Below are 16,212 nucleotides of genomic sequence, written 5' to 3' on the forward strand. Positions count from 1 at the left end.
ATAGATATAGATAATGTTTTTCCATCTAGGGATGTAAACAATTTAACCTGTCAATGTCTATTTTCCCTCTATTTACCTTTCTATGGTTCTCTTGAGTCCTATATTTGTTGATTAAAGTTTATTTCTGTTTTTTTCAATAGAAATGATTGAAAGTCTCTTACTTCATTGAAGTTCAATCACCTTTCCTGAAAGATGATGTGGAATCTCCCTTGGTAGTTAATACTTGGTTGTAATAGCAGGTCCTTTGTCTTTGGTAATATGGTATTCTAAGTTGTATGATCCTTTATTATATTCTTCTAAATCAGAGTCAATTCTTATATATTTTAGAAATGAAGCCTTTATCAGAAACACTGGCTGTAAAAAAATTTCCCCAGGTTTTTACTTCCCTTCTAATCTTAGTTGCATTGGTTTTGTTTGTGTAAAACCTTTTTAATTTAGTACAATCAAAATTATCCATTTTGCATTTTATTATGTTATCTCATTCTTTTTTTTTTGGCCATAAATTCTTCCCCTCCCCATGCATTTGAGAGATAGATTATTCCTTGTTCTAATCTGCTTGTAGTATCACCCTTTATGTCTCAATCATGAACTGAGTCTACTTTATCTTGGTGCATATGTAAAAGGCTCCAGCTCTCTTCATCCTTCTGAGTTTAAAGCTATTCCTCAAACCCTGAATGTTTAAGAATAAGCTTGCATTTCTGGATAGAGTGCACGCCTAGACCTTTAACATCTCAGCATTAGAGCCAAATTTAAGGATGAGAAGATCATGGCACAGACAAGTACAGTTTTCTTTTTCCACTGGGGTGATTTACGCATATCAATAAATCTCATACTTAAAACCAGTAAAGTATGGGCCTTTGTGCCTTTCCCTTGAAATTCTGGGCCAGAATAGTTGATCCAGATTACCCGCTTATGACTTGCCAATCCTCACTGTCTAAACATGATTTACTTTACTGCAATAACCTTATTCCTATGTAATGATTGGTCTAAGATTTATGCCATTTTGCTGCTTTGTGTTATTTAGTCAGCTTATCCAGTCCCAATTATACCTAATAAACTCCTAATCTAGGAATTCTTTAAAGAAATATGTATCTATATGTATCACAGAGTTTTGAAAGCCCGGCCAATGTTAAACTTATACCAAATAACTTTTATCACTAAATGAATTATTAATGAGTGTAGTGATATCTGCCATGGCTCAACCCTGATAATTATGTATTGGACAGAATAATAATAGCACTAGCATCACCACTATCACCAAAAAACACAAACTACCAAAAACTGTGGTATGACATTGAAACATAGAGGATGTAAAAGAGCAACATTCTTTGTTAATAAAATACATTACTTTGTGAAAATCCACAAAACAGAAGGAAACGAGATGTACAACCTTTGAGTAAAGATGAGGAGAGAACAAACAGAAGTCATATTATGATATTAATAAATTAAAGATCCTAAGTCAGAAAGAGGAAAAAGAAAATGAGATAAGGAAAGAAAAATATACTCAGTTTGGATACATGATGATGTAATGCTGAAACATTTAACTATTTATAATTGATTATGAAACTTTGCCTCTGGCTCTGTTTCTGAATGCCTTTTTCTTTTGTTGCTCCTTGACTTATCTTAATTTCATTCTTCAAAAGAATTGTTCAAATACCTTATATTCAAGAATGAGACAATAGTCGTGCAAAATAAGATGATAAGAGAGTAACTATCCCTCTTCAATTCTTACAAATTCTTACAGTTATGTGAACCATACGGTCCAGAAATAAATTATGTATTTAATCTTTGAAAAATTGTAGATAATGGAAAGATAGTACAATATCAGAGAAGAATGATTCATTTTTTTCAAAAATGTGAAAATACAAAATAGGTTGATAATCTTGACTTTTATAATTTTCAAAATGCTGGAGTACAGTATTCAAGGAATGATTTATGAGCATTTCAAGAGAGAAACAATTATCAAAGGTTTAGAGCTAGAAAGGATCTTAAATGACACTTAGTCAAATATATTGCTCTTTGTTTTGTTCCTTGGTGCCTTCATCTCAAAGAGTCAGTATAGATTTATCTTGAACAAGTCATGCTACTCACCTCATTTTCTTTTTGTTCAGGATTGCAAGAGTGAAGGTGGATAAAAGAAAACCATAGTATGCCTAGATACTAACATAGGATTTGGGAAAGTCTCTCATGCTGCCCCTTAAAACCAGATAGAGAGCTCTAGGTGAGATGATACTATAAGTAGGTATATTTTAAACTATCCCAAACAGAAAAGTTTGAAATATCAGGCTGAAAAAAGTTGTAATTTATATTAATGTTTCCCTGTAAGGGAATTTGTAGTGGGTTATAACAAGGTTACTAACATTTTTATGAAATGTTTAAATAATGAGTTAAGATATTTGACAAATTTTTAGATAATAATAAGCAAAGGATAGATAAAAGTTTTGGTGACACAAAATCTATTCCAAAAGAATGTTTGATGCAGTAAAATGATGAGGCAAATTTAATACAATGAAATATAATATTTTACATAAGTGTTCATAAAAGTTACTAGAAAAAAAACCAGAATTGTAGGGATCTAAGTAAGTGAAAAATAGTTGATGATTTTAATGGAATTCATGCTCAATGTAAATCAGCTGTAGGACATGACAATCAATTAAACTGCCTTATAAAGTTGAGATTATAATGTTATCTTTTCTCACTGTGATATATATTATTATATTCAATCATGTTTTCTATATTTTAGGAAGAACATGAAATAGACAAACTAGAATTAGTGTAGTGAGGGTGACCAGGACAACTGAAACAAGCATTGATGTCATTTGAAATATCAAAGGATCAGAGAATTAGAGCTTGGAAAAGACTTTGGAGATCATCTAATTTACTCTCTCAGTTTACATTAGGATATAGGATATAATTTAGATGAGGAAACTGAGTGCCACAGATGTAAGATAACTTACCTATCAAATGGTCACAGAATTGTAAATGGCAAAACCAGGAATTGAACCCATATCTTCTGAACCCGTATCTTCTGACTTCATATCCATTCTTATTTCAAACAAATTATTTTGAAAGCAACTAAGAATTTGAGGCTAGTGAAGAGAAGCTCAGAAGAACTGTGAAAGCTATCTTCAAAAATTTAAAGAATTTTCATACTAAAGAATGGTAACTTTTTTTCTCCTTGTCCTTAGAGGACACACCAGTTGAACTAGGAGAAAGACTAGAGATTATGGAATCAGATATATTAATTCTTAAATTAGTGATTGACAGTCACTTGTCTATGGTGTCATAGTATAATTTGAATTAAATGACCTCCAAGAGCTCTTTTGAAGCATCAATTTTGCTTAGGATAAAGAAGAAAAAAAAGTGACAACAAATGTGAAAGTGCTATAGGAATGCAATATATTATATTATTGATGGGAGGAATGGCATGATTGCCCTTCCAACTGTTAGGAAATATGCTTGAATAATTCCAAGCAACTTCCACACTGAAGGGTATCCATATAATTTTGAATCTTGAAACATTTTGCTGCCACCAATCAAGGGAAATTAAAGAAAAATGGAAGGCCTTTATTGATTTTTTATATCCAACATTTGAGATATGTTTAATATATCAGGATGATAAATTATCCAGAAACAACATAAATTCTTATTCTTATGGGATGTAGTGATCCAAAAAGACATGATGTATCTATCGTCTGTCTATCTCTTTTAATAGCTACAGATTATCTATTATTTATTGAGATTATCTATTATAAATCACCTATTTACTCTTGTCATCTATCTATCTATCTATCTATCCATCCATCCATTTATCTTCCAAAAATCTTAGTGAAATTTTAAGCTATTAAGGCTTATAACTCTGTGTCTATGTTTATATTGATATGTACATGCATATATACAAAAGTTACCATATAGAAGGTTATTGCTTATTAAGTTTTTATTGAATCTATTCAGCTGTGTCTGATTCTTTTTAAACCCATTTGAATTCTTGGCAAATATATTAGAGTGGTTTGCTATTTTCTTCTCCAGTTGATTTATAGGTGAAGAACCTAGTCAAATAGAGTTAATGACTTTTCCAGGATCATACAGCTATTAAGATTCTGGAACTGATTTTCAACTCAGGCTATCCTGATTCCAGGGCACATATTCTATCCAATTTAACTGCCCTATCTCTTATTTAGTATCATGCAATTAATTACTGAAGTTGTCTAGCCCTGACTCTTTGAATATATATATATATATATATATATATATATATATTTGTACAAGGAAATCAAACCTTTTCAATGGCGTAAGAATTTTAATTTCCTTTAAATCTTAAAATTGGTGTTGAATGTTAGGCAAAGAGAGAAGGTTGCAGCATAGTTATAATATGGAACATATTGTGTGGAGTTTCTAACCGGTTCCTGAAGAAGTTAAATGTTGAGGAGGGTCAGTGAGCCCCTTCTTGTTGAAATGCCCGCAAGTCCCAGGAAATAGACTTTAGTGACTGACACTGCCTTTATGTTTATCCCCATGTTGGACCTCTATCATCTGTTCTCTGCTGCTGTGATTTTGGCCAAATAATGTTTTCCTCCTCTGACTGCCTATGTAGTTCTACAATCTAAATCAAGAAATTTTGTTTTCCCCCAAATTTTTGTATGTGCTCTGAACTTCTAGCTGTTTTTTATTTTTTATTTTTATTTTTTTCAATCTCTGCCAGAGTCATCATCTGGAGAGTCCATGGTTGGCTTGCTCCATAGACCACCCATGAAATAATTCTTAGTGTTAAGATTAGTATATTTAAAAATCAACACTTGAACCATGATTATATCCACATCATCCAGATGTGGTCATTTTCAAATTCATTTATGATTATAAGGTTACAAGAAAATGGTTACATTGATTACATATGGTATAAGGAAATATCTTCAAATATCATAATCCTTTTTATAGCCTTATGAATTTTATCAAGTATCAATTTATCTTTATTCTCTTCACATTAGTACATTGGTAAATCCATGACATAATTAGGACATGTTCCATTTTTACCTGTGAAAAACACAAGCCATTATTTATCAAAAAATTTGAAAAAGCCTTTTTATAAAGCCTTTTAAAAGTTATACTCTATGTCCTGGAGTTTCTGACTATCCATAAAGCAGAAGAATAGTCCATCAATAGACATTCACCTTTCCTTCATACTGGCTAATGTCCTTTTTGCTATTTTTCTTTTAAAAATATTTTGATACTCTTTCTTTTTATATTATCTACATTTCTCACTGTACCTCCGTACCCTTTTTCCTTTCAGATAGCTAATCTCTGTCCTAAAGAAGAAAAAAATATTTCTGCAAGATTTACTAACATATGATGAAAAAATTATCATTATTTGTGTCATTCTAGACCAATAGTTCCCTACCCTGCAAAGAAGAAAGGGAGATGACTTCTTACATTTCTTCCTTCAGGTACAGTTTGGACCTTATAATTTCACTGCATTACATTTCACTTATTTGTTATTATAGTTATTGTATATATTTGCTTTCTGTTTATACTTATTGTCTGTGCATCTTTCCATATTAATCACCACCAATAAAATGAAACAAAAACATCTTGAACTTTCCATCTCCAATTACAAGCATATATTTGCACCACCATGGGTTTCATCTTTCTTCAGTGAAACCTTAATTTATTGGATTGTCCTCCTTTCATAAAGAATAAGGTATTCAATCAAAGTCTCTACAGAATGAAGAGATCTCAATTTTGTGCTCTAGGTTCAAGTTCATGTGTCAGTTTGTACATTTGTGTCAGGAGTAGAGAGGTTGGTGGAAGAGGAGTGGTGAGTGAACATTTTAATGATTCATTCAAAAGTATTTTTGTGGAAGAGAATTCTGGGAAGAAGGTGGAATGGATGATAAAAATTTTAGTTCTCCAAATTTCCTCCCCAAAACAGACAGAACATCACCTCAGAGAGAACACAAAACAGAGGATATAAACAAAAGGACAGAGTAAAGCATTTGGCTTTCTAAAACAATTTAAGATAATCCCAGGAAAGACTTCTAGCCTGAATGAAGTTGAAGCACCTCCAGCAATTCCAGATTGTGGAATCAACAAACTATAAACTCTGGGGGCAGCTGGGTTAAGAAGCAGTCTCTTATAAGCCTAAGACACTTTTACATGGAAGAAGGTGAAGAGGTTTTTCTACTGAGGAAGAGAAGATTGAAGAATGACAACAGTAGCTATATTGACCAGGCATCTCCTAGGGTGAAGGTGTAGGGTTGGGGGAGGGGTGAGATAAAAACTTAGGATGCACTTGATAAGTACAGTAGCAAAGACATGGGCACCTTGCTGGCTGTGGACACTAGCAGGAGAGCAAGAGTCCTGGTTTCAGTCCCTGACAGAGAGAATAGATGTACTACTGGAAGGATTGTAGAGAACAAAATCATTTGCTTAGAAGTGGAGAGGAGAGCCCATGCTATACATATGATTGGGTCACTTTAGAACTCTCGGAACAGCGCATTAGTGTCCCAATTTTCCCACATCCTCTCCAACATGTATAACAACGTTTTTGTCTTATTGAAATATTTATTCTTTTTTTTTAAAGAGGATTACATTTTTTTATCTATTACTTGACCTTTCATCAAACCTTTCAAAATCTCAGCTGGTGAACATTGTGCCTCCATATCAATCTCTTTAGACACAACACCCCCTTTTCCCTCTCCATCAAAGTTGTATGTATTGTCATTAAAATTTTATTCTTTAAAGTTGCTTACTATAAAACAGAAGAAGGAGAAAAAATATTAAAATATTAGCACTACCTGAAAATTATGATTTAAAAAAAAATCCTGATTCAATACTATAAGAAATTATTAAGGAAAATTGTCCTGAAGTATTAGAACAAGATGGAAAGCAGAAACAGAAAAAAATCACCAATAACTCCCTGAAATAGATCCCGATAGGAAAACTTAATAGAACATCATAGCCAAATTTCAAAACTTCCAGGTTAAGGAGAATATACTGGAAGCAACAAGAAAGGACTATAGTCTTGGAATACTATAATTTGTAGAGCAAAAGAGGTGGGGTTATAATCAAGGATAACTTACCTAGCAAGTTAAATATAATTCTGAATGAAAAAACAAACAAATGAGATATTTAATGAACTAAAAGACTTTTAGATATTTGTGAAAAACAACAACAACAACCAAACAACAGACCCTGGATAAGTCATTTAACCTTATTTGCCTCAGTCTAGCATCTATAAAATGAGTTAGAGAAGGAAATCGCAAACCAGTCCAGTATATTTGACAAGAAAAATCACAAATAGAATCATAAAGAGTCATATCAGATTCTTCAACAATTCTTCAACAACTTCAACAATTAAACAATGATAAAAAAATTCCTCCTTCAATTTATCCTTCCCTTCCATTGTCCTTGCCCTCCTATTCTGCCCTCCCCTGCCTCCACTTTCCAGCCAACCAAACAACCAAACACCAGAACTTAAGGGAAAAGTTGATATATAATATCCAGGAGAAATATAAGGGGTTCAATAAGGTAAAATTGTTCATTTCTTATATGTGAAAATATAGTCAGTACTCTTCTGACTGCCATCATTATTTGGATAGTTTGAAAGAAAGGCTTGGACTAAGCTAAGCAAGAGAGGGCAATTCTAAAAAATACAACTGTGAAGGGAAAGATAAAAAAGAGTAATTATCTCATACAAATGAGGCATAAAAGAAAAAAAATTGGTACAGAAGAAGCTAATGGTAGGGAGGGCAGGTATAATGCTGGCACCTTTTTCTCACTGGGCAGGAATAAGATAAAGAGGCCAACATATACAACTAGGAGGGTATAAAAGTCTTCTAAATTCATAAAAAAATAAGAAAAAGAGAAGATAGAAGATTAGGGAAGTATTTGTGGAGGGGAGGATAGGTTAAGAAATAGGAAGGCAAGGTAGTGAGTAGAAGTAAAACAGTAGTAAGGAAGGACCAGGTAAATAGGATGAGAATAGTAAAGAAAAAATAAGAAGGAAAAAAATGCACAAATAATTGTAGCTAAAATGTGAGTGATAATGAATTTATACATAAAACAGAAAGAGTAGGTTAAAAATTTGAAATCAGTTATATGTTGCTTTCAGAAAACACTCTGAAAATGAGAGCTAAAGATAAAATGAAGGACAAGAGTAGAACATATTACTTAAAAGAAGCAGGGGTAGTAATCATTATCTCAAATAAAGTTATAGTAAAATATATTTAATCAAAAGAGAAAATAGGGAAACTACACTATGTGTCAACAATATTATTTAAAATAACTAGGCAGTATAAAGTATCTTATAGTATACCTGCCAAAATCCAAGGACTTCATGAACATAAACATAAACCACTTTTTGTAATAACTTTTTATTTTTCAAACTACTTGCAAAGATAGTTTTCAACATTCACCCTTGCAAAAGCTTGTGTTCCAAATTTTCCTCTCTCCTTCCTCCCCTAGACAGTGAGTAATTCAATATAGGCTAAATATGTGCAGTTCTTCTAAACATATTTCCATATTTATCATGTTGCACAAGAAAAATTGGATCAAAAAGGAAAACAAATGAGAAAAAAAAACAAGCAAGCAAATAACAATTATAAAAAGGTGAAAATAATAAGTTGTGATTCACATTCAGTCCCCACACCTCTCTATGGATGCAGATGGCTCTCTCCATCACAAGTCTATTGGAATTAGCCTGAATTGCCTTATTAATAAAACACTTTTATCAAATAAATACAAATAAAATAATTGAAGTAATATTTATGTAAATAAAGAATAATATATATGTAAAATAAAGAATAACTAATAAAAAATTGCAATTTAACCTAACTAATATTTTTATTCAATTCCATCCCAATTAAAATACTGAGCTAGAAAAAATAATAACAAAGTTAGCTGGAAGAACAAGAAGTCAGAAACTTTATAGAAACTGGGAGGAAAGATATAAAGAAAACAGATTAAGCAGTAACAAATTTTGAAGTATATCATAAGGTGAGTGCACTGTTGAATTATAAAAAGGTTAATTTCAGTTATGTTAAATTAAAATTTTCTTACACAAATAAAACTTATGTACTCAAGCATAGAAGGAATGCAAAAAAATTTCAGTGACAATCTCTCAGATATGATGTGACTGGGTTGGAACACAGTTGTAATGTAGGGAGTGATGAGCTCGTTGATTTACAAAACAAGGATATACTTGTATTTATGAAAGAAGATGCTACTCATCTTCAGAAAAACAGGATAAAAAATGGAAATAAGCATAGTATGGTCATATATTTGTATTAGTGCATATGTGTATATATATGTATGCATGTTTATAGATATCTCTGTGTGTATACACATACATATATGTGTGTGTGCTTAATGTGTGTGTGCTTCTGTGGAGCAATGAAAGAAGTGAATGGAGGGGAAAATAAAGTTTAAAAATGTTCACCACAAAAAAAAAAAAAAAAGAAAATCAACAAGGAAGAAAAACAAGAGCTGTATTTTTAAAAGTGTATGGTATTTATTGTATAGGTTTTCTTGAAATGGAAATTTATTGTTTTATATTAAATGCTATATTATGTTTTGCTGTGTTTTTTTTCTTTTTTCATTTTGTATTTAAGTATGAAATTTTTTTTTAATTGCAAAATAAAGTATTTTGCCTTTTTGGTATTCACTTTTGTGTAGTCCTGTAGGCTTGACTTCAATTACTATACTTCTAAATTCCCCTCTTTTGATGTATTTTTGAGAGTTAATGGAGTCTGCAAAAAGTGTCTTCAATGTTTATACAAAAACAGTTACATAGTAGAAACAAATAATTTTGAAACAATGAAGAACTCCATTTAATGCAATGACCAACCTTAGCTACAGAGGACCATGAAGAAAACTATTCATCTCCTATGAGAGAGGTGATGAATTGAAAACATAGAATAAGATATACATATTTAGATGTATATTGGATGTATGTATATATTGAATGTAGACGCTTCTTTGGATTGACTGAATATTTGTTACAATGATTTGTTTTTGTACCCTCAATTGGTCTAGCCAATTGATGGGGACATTTTCAAATTCTTACTCCATATCACCCCTAAAAGATCAACATCTATTGTTTCTTTTATGGAGAACTAATTCTTGGATAGCTGTATGGTACAGTAGATAGAATGCTGGGCCTGAAGTTTCATCTTCATGAATGGTCTCATACATGACTAGCTGTTTGACTCTGGGTAAGTCACTTAACCCTATTTGCCTCAGTCTAGCATCTATAAAATGAGTTAGAGAAGGAAATTGCAACCAATCCAGTGTATTTGAAAAGAAAATCACAAATAGAGTCATAAAGAGTCTAATATAACTTCAATAATTAAACAATGATAAAAAAATTCCTCCTTCAATTTATCCTTCCCTTCCATTGTCCTTGCTCTCTTGTTCTTCCCTCCCCCTGATTCCACAGTCCAGTTATTTTAATCTAGATTTTAAGGGGACAAAATCTTTCCTGTATTCTTGTACTTCATGCAAAGAGGACAATGTCTTGAAAAAACAAGTGGGTTCACAGAATCTCTCTAACAATAAAGATTCCTTTAATTTGTACTTTGTCCAGGATACAGACTTTTACAAATGAAGAAACTCAGACAAACAAGTTAAGTGACTTGCCAAAGGTCATACAACTAATAAGTATTTGATATCAAATTTAAACTCATAAGAAAAGTCCTTGACTACAGTTCTAGCACTCTATAAATTGCACCATCTGGCCCCCTATTTATTCCTATAAATTCTATTTTACTAGATTTGGCAGAATTTTCTAGATTGTTAAAATTGAATTCTTTCTCAACTCTGTCTCCAATATATAAGTTATTCCTTCTTTAGTTATGTCATTTACAATTTGATAAGAATGCTAGTTATGACCATACAAATCACTGATAAAAATATTAAACAGCCGAGCAGATTTCTGGGACCTGACATTATAGACTGGATGCCAAATTGACTTGGGAACCATTAATGATTATCTTGAATCTGGCTTTCAATTTCAATGAAATTGAAATGAAGTGGACTTAAATGATTACTTTTAGTCACAGAGGACAAAAATGGTGCAATGAGTAGAAGATGCAAAGAGGTAGATTTACACTTCAGATAAGGTGAAAAAAAGCTTTCTGTCCTGAAGTAGAAATGGGTTGACTAGAAATAAAGGAATTTTCTAGTTTCCTTTCTAGTTACTTCATCTAGAGGAATCTTCTTTCCGAAAAGTTACAAATGACTCACTAAAGATCTTTTAAAAAATCATTTATTTTATTCTGAAATTAAGAAATAAAACAAGCATTTCCATAACAGAGTAGAATAGAAAAAAAAGATGATTACATACAAAACTGCAACATCTAATATGTGCAAATTGCTCTTCCTTTTAAATATATAATAAAGCTATCATGTAACTTTTGATTTCCTTTTTTTATTCTCTCCCTCCACTCCCTTCAGAGAGATGGCTACTATTAGACACATATATATATGTATGTAAATGTTTATATATAAACATATTTAAAAAAAACATTCTATACAAACTTATTTTTATCAGTTCTTTCTATGGGTATAGTCAGCTTCTTCCTTAATAGCTTCTTTGTAGTTAATTTGACTGTTTATAATGGTCAAAATGACTTAGTTGCCCAAAGTTGTTCTTAAAACAATTCTGTTTTATTGTACACAGCATTGTCTAGGTTCTGTTCATTTCTTTCTTCATTATTTCATGCAAGTTTACCCATGATTTTTGAAAATCCTCAAGTTCATCATTTCTTATAAAAAGTAGTATTTCATCACAACCCATGAGATCTTTAATTTTTTTTTCACTTCCAAGAAGGATTTTTTTCTACATGTAAGTTTTCACCCAGATACACTCAATCTTCCTGATTTTACCTGTTTAATTTCCATTTACTACTTGTTTATCTAATAAGCTAGACGCTGAATTGGTAGAGTTCAAATGCAACAATTGCATATCAATCTTAAGAATAGGGCATCATACCAAAGCTAAGAAATTTAATCTATTTCATATCTAATGGTTATCAAGTTTCATGTAAAAATTCTCTTGACTCCTATGCCAAACTTAATAAAGGTTCATTGATACCTTTGACAATTTTCACTGCTTTGATAAATATTATATACTTTTCAAAACTTCATATAATTGTTCACTATTTTCTGTCAAAAATTTTTATGAATTAGTTTATAATTATTTATATCCATTGCTATGAGTACTTACTTATTTTTTAAAAAAGAATTTGATAATCTTCTTGTTATGATGACTATTTTATATTCACTTTATATTATTTCTCTCAGGAATGCTGGGAGAGTAATTCTTGCTTTTATTTTTGTCCACTTCCTTTTTAAAACACATATTTTAGTCAAAGTTTTAATTAATCAGATTTTAGAGCTGCAATATTTGCAGGCAATGTTGTCTTCCCATTCTTATCCTTTCTTCTTTTTATTATTGATTTTGCTCTTTAATCAATAGAGGCTCAGACTGCACACTGACAGATGATACTGAAATTACTTCTACATGGTTAACTAGTTGTTTCTTGTCAGCTAAGATGTAATTGCATTTTTGTGACTTTATCTGCTACTTGTCATGTTCAATGCTTTCCAATTTTCTTCTTGAAGATAAAAATCACAAACACAGATGTGAAGCTTCTGAGGTATCCATAGGCCTTTAACCTTTCTTTCATCTCTTGATTTCTGTGTCATATTTATCAGCATAATTCCTTTGTCTTCGGGTGTGTTCAGAGTTTCACATATGTCAAAGGAAAGGAAATTTATTATAGTGGGTAGAGAGTAGACCTTGGAGTCAAGAACATTTAAATCTTGCTCCTGCTACTTGCTTATAGTATGATCCTTAATCTTAAAACACTTAATCTCCCATTGCTCCAGGCAACTTGTTAAGATTATAAACTGCCAAACAGTTGCCCATTTGCAGAGGTGAAAGGGGAATCCTCAAAGGAACTATACAACTCAGATGAAATCACAACAATTGCTGATTGCATTTATCTCCAGAATAACTCTACAACCCACAAATAAAATTCACAATTCAGTTCAATTCATCAGAAACTCGAAAAATTAAAATGTTTCAGGCATTTTATTAAGTACTAAGTGTGTGGGGGTGGTAAGTGGAAATGGGGAACGGTATGCAAAATAAATATGAAAAATAATCTCTGTTCTCAAAAATCTTATATCGAGGGACAGCCTCTAAGGTAGATTTAACTCTAGAGTTAGAATCAGGAATGTCTGAGGTTGAATTCTGCTTCAAACACTTATTAACCATGTAGCACTTGTGAAAAAATCTTTCTGAGCCTTAGTTTCCTTAAGCATAAAACAGAGAGATTACTGTGAAGATCAAATGCAATATAATATGTAATTTTTTTTTTTTGCAAATATCAAGTGCTTTGATTATTCTACAGGGGTAAAGCAATTGATACATGTAGCTAAATGCTTCCTTCCTGACTTGGAACCACTCATGATAAGGATATACTTCTCCCTCTAAGTGATGTCCTTTTAAGAGACTGCAATTTGAAGGTCATGAATAGCCCACGTTCTCTTTCATTTCACCTGAGCTTCAGACTTTCTTAACTTCAAAACCATGAGTCTGCTTCAGTGTCATTCTAGAATCTCCCTCAGTACCTTGTAGACCAAGAAAATATTTTTACTATTTCTGCTTTCTTCTACTGATGAGTTCCTTCTGGGGCCTTAATTTTCCAAAGGGGACCAAGAGGGCCAAATTTCATTCCCCTTCCACTTGTGCTTCTAGGTTTTCAGAATTCAACAATACTCCCCCTGAATGAGTACCTTCACACTCCTTATTTTTCATTCTCCAGCTATTCTTCATGTTTTGCCTTTCCAAATTAGAATGTAAATTCCTTGAGGGAAAAGACTATTTTTTTTTGGTTTTTTGTTTTTGTTTTGCTCATATTTGTATTTAAGTTCTTAGAACAGGAGCTGGTACATAGTAAGTTCTTAATAATGCTTCTTATTAAACTTTAACCTTAAGTAGATATGATGCATGTGCAGAGTAATAAATTTGATAACTTAAATGAAATGGATAAATACCTTCAAAAATTTAGCTTGCCCCCATTAACAGAGGAAAAAGTAAATTGGTTAAACAACATAGTGTTCTTCTTCTTTTCTAAAATATAATGGTTCTCTGGGAGCAGGTTTCTTGGGGAGGTTTCTAGAGGCAGCCTTAGTTTCAGTTCAAATCAATAATCACCTCAAATACAGCCAGGAGTTAAAATCCAATCTTTTATTGTCTCTTCCAAAATAGCTCAATTAGTTTTCTTAGAGGCCTATCTCTCTCCTTGGTTCCAACAACTCTTTCAGCTTGTCTTTTAGCTCTTCTAGCTTCTGCCTCTAGATCAACTCTAACTCCTGGCTTCTCAATCTCCAACTGGCTCTCTCTGAGACTGAGAGCTTTTTATATATGATTTCTTAAATGTGTGAACCCAAAGAGTGACTCCTCCCCTGAGAGAGTGGGATTGTGGGAGATGTAAACTTGGATATCTCCCGACTTGTGAACTCCAACGTGTGAGCCATTGTGCAAACTCTATTAAATGTGTGAGCTCTAATGTGTGACCTCTAATGTGTGAATTCTCCCAAAGGTGTGAACTCCAAAGGTATAAACCCAAGCACATAAACACTGTTTCTATCAATTCCATTGAGTTAACACTAGGATCTAACAAAATAATCCCATTTTAGAAAAAGAAATAGAACAAGCTATTATTCAGCTTCCTAAGAAAAAATCTCCAGGACTAGATGTATTTACATGTGAATTCTACCAAATTTATTGACATAAAGTTGGGCAAAGTAACTCTTAATTATTGCTCTAATTTCCTCTTCATTAATGGCAAGTTCTCCCTCTTCATTTATAAGTTTTTGTACAAACAAAACTAATGCAGATAAGATTGAAGGAAAGCAATAAATTGGGAAAACATTTTTACAGGTAAAGGTTCTGATAAAGGTCTCATTTCCAAAATATTTAGAGAATTGACTCTAATTTATTTATTTATTTTTAAAATAACTTTTTATTGACAGAACCCATGCCAGGGTAATTTTTTACAGCATTATCACTTGCACTCACTTCTGTTCCGATTTTTCTCCTCCCTCCATCTACCCCCTGCCTCAGATGGCAAGCAGTCCTATACATGTTAAATAGGTTACAGTATATCCTAGATACAATATATGTGTGCAGAACCGAACAGTTCTCTTGTTGCACAGGGAGAATTGGATTCAGAAGGTATAAATAACCCGGGAAGAAAAACAAAAATGCAAGCAGTTTATATTCATTTCCCAATGTTCTTTCTTTGGGTGTAGCTGCTTCTGTTCATCCTTGATCAATTGAAACTGAATTAGCACTCTTTATTGAAGAGATACACTTCCATCAGAATACATCCTCAAACAGTATCATTGTTGAGGTATATAATGATCTTCTGATTCTGCTCATTTCACTTAGCATCAGTTCATGTAAGTCTCACCAGTCCTGTCTGTATTCATCCTGTTGGTCATTTCTTACAGAACAATACTATTGCATAATGTTCATATACCACAATTTACTCAACCATTCTCTAATTGATGGGCATTCACTCATTTTTCAACTTCTAGCCACTACAAACAGGGCTGCCACAAACATTTTGGCACATACAGGTCCTTTTCCCTTTTTTAGTATCTCTTTGGGGTATAAGCCCAGTAGAAACACTGCTGGATCAAAGGGTATGCACAGTTTGATAACTTTTTTAGCATAGTTCCAAATTGCTCTCCAGAATGGCTGGATGTGTTCACAATTCCACCAACAATGTATCATTTTGACTCTAATTTATAAGAAGTCAAGCCATTCTCTAATTGATAAATAGTCAAAGGATATGAACAATTTTCAGATGATGAAACTGAAACTATATCTACTCATATGAAAAAGATATTCCAAATCATTATTTGTGGTGTTCTCTTCTTTTTTTTTAATATGATCATTCTCTGGGAGCAGGTTTCTTGGGGAGTTTTCTGGAGGCAGCCTTTGCTTCAGTTTCAATCAATAATCACTTCAGATGAAGCCAGCTGTTAAAGTAGTTCTTTATTGTCTCTTCCAAAATAGCCCAGTTAGCTTTCTTTGGTTCCAAGAGCTATCGTTGCTAATCTTTTGCCTCTGCCAGCTTCTGCTTCTACCTCAACTCTGACTCCTGGCTTCTCAATCCCCTCAACTGACTAACCTCTGGC

Source organism: Antechinus flavipes, chromosome 1 (assembly GCF_016432865.1).
Source record: "Antechinus flavipes isolate AdamAnt ecotype Samford, QLD, Australia chromosome 1, AdamAnt_v2, whole genome shotgun sequence".
In the NCBI taxonomy this organism is placed as follows: Eukaryota; Metazoa; Chordata; class Mammalia; order Dasyuromorphia; family Dasyuridae; genus Antechinus; species Antechinus flavipes.